Consider the following 4706-nt stretch of genomic DNA (forward strand, 5'->3'; position numbering starts at 1 on the left):
TAGGGAAGTGGGGGGCGCTATGGGGGACTTTTGGGATAGCATTGGAAATGTAATTGAGGAAAATATGTAATAAAAATATTAAAAATCAAAAAAAAATAAATAAATAAAAATAAGCAAGAATGTAAATGCAGTGTGGGATTTCAAAGATAAGCCTATAGTGCATTATGAACCACTTTCTGGATTGGGATTAAAATCATATATTTTAGAAATGATCTGTTTTATTATATATAGTAATTTACACATTATATACAAAATACTATCAGTACTCACCAGTGGAGAAATGTATTCAGACTATCAGCAGGCAAGAAAATCCCATTTGCATGGACTTGGTATCAGAGAAAGAAATGTGCAGATTCAGACCTGCTTTAGAAGCAGGTAGGATGCATCTTAGAGATGTCTCATTCACATCTCTGCTTCCATCTGAGTCAGTACATCATCATTGCCTTTTTTTAGGTTTCCACGTATTATAGGCAAGTCTGTGACAGAATATGGGAGTATCACATATCATGTCCAATTTGGTCTTCTACATTTTACTTTCTACACAGTTTAATTGTGTTCAGTATTGATAAATATTGGTTTTTACCACGCCACATCTTGTAGTGTCAATTAGGATTGTTTATACAGTAGAAAAAATAGAGTACATAAGCTATACTATACTTGATATTTATAATTTAAATTATCAAAAAATTGATTCTATAAATAGAGAAGAATGAAATTCCTTCTTTCATTTTGAAATACTGTTATCACACTTCTAGAAAATTGATAATTTAATCCAGTTAATAAGATCATGTGATTTTTGAAATATAGTCTTTTATTTTAAAAAGTACTTTCCCCAGCAATGGACTTGTGTCAATCATAAAGAAGAGTAAAGTTATATCACTTGCCAAGACACAGGTATAACTGGAAATAAGCACATCACTCATTTGACTCACTGTCCGAAGGGAAAAATTTTTTTCACTGTCCCTCTTTTGTGGGTTTTAGACTTTTATTAGATATAGAAAATCATGTATCCCAGAATACATAAGAGTGGAAGGGAAACAAACGGCCCTTGAAGGGAAGACAAGGGGTAAAGAAGGGGAGAATAGGAACATGGAGGAGGGAAACTGCTCCAATAATAGCATATACTTACATGAAAACATCTTACATAACCCAATGAAATAAAGACTTTAAATACCCAATACAGTACTACATGATAAAAAGCTAACAAATGTCTGTGGTAGGTAATGTATTTTTTATGGATTTCCTTATTTACATGTACTAACATATTCATTGCACAATTTCAAAATATACACATAAAAAATCATATGATTGAAATATAATAGACTTGTTTGTGTACACATTAAGCATTTGTGATAATATGCTTGTTAACAAACCACAAAAGACAAAGTTTCTCATAAATTGAGAATCATAAATCATTCTCACTTATAAAGTATAAACTATTTCATTTGCTTTCTGGAAAAATGAAACATAGCATTCCCCCCCCCCCAAAATAAATATGTGACACTAATAGTAAATATACTTACAGTTTATGATTAATTTGTGTAGCATCTTAATTTTCCCACTTTAGATAATTCCTGTGAGAGTATATGAGTTAAAATAACAACTGTATTTCAATGTACACGGGAATCATTACTTAACATTTTTCTTTGTGGTCGCATGAACTCAAAACATATTCTTATTTTTATTTGAGAAAAATTCAAGGTTATTTTGCTGGTATATCACAAATTCTTTCTGTATCTATTTGCTTTCATAGCACAGATGAGAGCCTATAACCATTCAATAGATGAGGAAATAGCATGAAGAGACTGCAGAAAATAAATTTTCCCAAAACTTCAAATAACCTCAGGTTTTTACTGTGATGTAAGAGCAGCCAACTTAAAACTTAAATACAAAAATCGTCAAATTTAATTTCAGAACTTACTATTAAAAGTAAGTAGATACTGTCACCTTCTAAAAATATTCTTCATAAAAACACAAAGATGTATTATTTGTACATGAATAAAATGTCCACCTAATAATTAGAAATTATCAATCCTCTTTATATGTTCACATTTAAATAGAAATTCACAACCATAAAATTAATTGTATGATCTTTTTTTCTTTTGGGTCAATTGTATTAAAGGCATCAAAAAGGTCTTGACTTTAATAGAGTATAGCAGCATCCATGTAGATCACAAATAAGCCAGGTACTCAACAAGATAAATCAGTGGTTTAAATTACCAAAGCATTACTGGTGAAGCATGATTTCTCATGACTAGAGCTAGAAGCCTTCAAGTCTCAGATAGACTCTCCAAAAAATGCTTTCCTTTCTTGTTAAAAATATGTCTCTGTATGTAGAATACCCTAGAAAGATGAAGCCTTCCACAGACAGGATGTCAGAAACAATTTTTAAAAAATAAAGGATGGGATACATAAATAGTTAAATACCAGAGACTTCTTGAGTCATTTGATCAAGAATTTTTTTCATTTACATTCACAATTCTGTTCATGGCTCTTTTGCAGCATCCCTGTTTAAATAGACAAGATTATTAAACTATTTGGAACAATTTCAAATGAGATCATCTCTTTTAAATAGAATTATTTTCAATAATCCCTAGAGGTAAAACCATTAAGTTGTGGGAAGAATGAGTAGATAATAGTCCAGTTGATTTGAAAAATTATAAGAAAATAAAATTCCAACCATATTAATTAGGAAACTAAGAGGTAATGTTGAAGTAAAATACTTAAATAAGGCAGGTAATCTTTAAAATCCTCAAGAGGAGTAAGCATTTCATTTAAGGTTCCTCTCTCTGATTCCTGAGAGTCTCTTACCTCCCAGGTCTCTGGAGCATTCTGGAGGGTTACACCAAAATTATTATTTCCTCAGGGTGACTATGGAACATTTCTGCTGACCCTCAGGGATTCAGTCCTTTTCCCTCAAACCAATACCATATCAGGGTCCCCTCTCCACAATGCACTTTCCTTCCCAGGTCCCTCCCTTTCTCCCCACTTGTGATTGCTTTCTTTTTCTCTCCCAAGTGGGACTTTCCTTCCCAGATCCCTCCCTCTCTCCCCACTTGTGATTGTTTCTTCTCTCTCCCAAGTGGAACTGAGGTGTCCTCTCTTGGGCCCTTCACCTTGCTGAACTTTTTGAGTTCTGTTGACTGTATCTTGGGTATTCTGTAGGTTTTTTTTTTTTTTTGTCTAATATTCACTTATTAGTGAGTACATACCATGCAAATAATTTTGGGTCTGAGTTACCTCACTCAGGATGGTATTTTCTAGGTCCACCCATTTGCCTGCAAAACTCAGGATGTCCTTGTTCTTTTTATTTTTTTTTCAATTCTTTGTTAGGTATTTACTTCATTTACATTTCAAATGCTCTCAGGAAAGTCCACTTTTACCTCCACACATTCCCCCTGCTCCCCTACCCACCCAGTCCCACTTCTTAGCCTTGGTGTTTCCCCTGTACTAGGCATATAAAGTTTGCAAGCCCAAGGGTCCTCTCTTCTCAATGATGACCGACTAGGCCATTTTTTAGTGGGGTTATTTGATTTTCTGGAGTCCACCTTCTTGAGTTCTTTATATATATTGGATATTAGTCCCCTATCTGATTGAGGATAGGTAAAGATCCTTTCCCAATCTGTTGGTGGCCTTTTTATCTTATTGACAGTGTCTTTTGCCTTACAGAAGCTTTGCAATTTTACAAGGTTCCCTTTGTCAATTCTCGATCTTACAGCACAAGCCATTGCTGTTCTATTCAAGAATTTTTCCCCTGTGCCCATATCTTTGAGGCTATTCCCCACTTTCTCCTCTATAAGTTTCACTGACTCTGGTTTTATGTGGAGTTCCTTGATTCACTTAGACTTGACCTCAGTACAAAGAGATAAGAATGGATCAATTCGAATTCTTCTACATGATAACAACCAGTTGTGACAGTACCATTTGTTGAAAATGCTGTCTTTTTTCCACTGGATGGTTTTTGCTCCCTTGTCAAAGATCAAGTGACCATAGGTGTGTGACTTCATTTCTGGGTCTTCAATTCTATTCCACTGATCTACCTGTAGGTAACTATATCAGTACCATGCAATTTTTATCACAATTGCTCTGTAGTACAGCTTTAAGTCAGGCATGGTGATTCCACCAGAGATTCTTTTATCATTGATATGAGTTTTTGCTATCCTAGATGTTTTTTTATTCCAGATGAATGTGCAAATTGCCCTTTCTAACTGAGTGAAGAATTGAGTTGGAATTTTTATGGGGATTGTATTGAATTTGTTGATTCCTTTCAGCAAGATAGCCATTTTCAACATATTGATCCTGCCAATCCATAAGCCTGGGAGATCTTTACATCTTCTGAGATCTTCTTTGATTTCTTTCTTCAGAGACTTGTAGTTCTTATCATACAGATCTTTCACTTCCTTAGTTAGAGTCACACCAAGGTATTTTATGTTATTTGTGACTATTGTGAAAGTTGTTGTTTCCCTAATTTCTTTCTCAGCCTGTTTATCCTTTGTGTAGAGAAAGACCACTGATTTGCTTGAGTTAATTTTATATCCATCTACTGCACTGAAGCTTTTTATCAGGTTTAGGAGTTCTCTGGTGCAATTTTTAGGGTCACTTATATATACTATCATATCATCTGCAAATAGTGATATTTTGGACTTCTTCCTTTCCAATTTGTATCCCCTTGACCTCCTTCTTTTTTTTTTTTTTTTTTTTTTTTT

The sequence above is a fragment of the Mus caroli genome, chromosome 2 (assembly GCF_900094665.2).
Source record: "Mus caroli chromosome 2, CAROLI_EIJ_v1.1, whole genome shotgun sequence".
Lineage (NCBI taxonomy): Eukaryota > Metazoa > Chordata > Mammalia > Rodentia > Muridae > Mus > Mus caroli.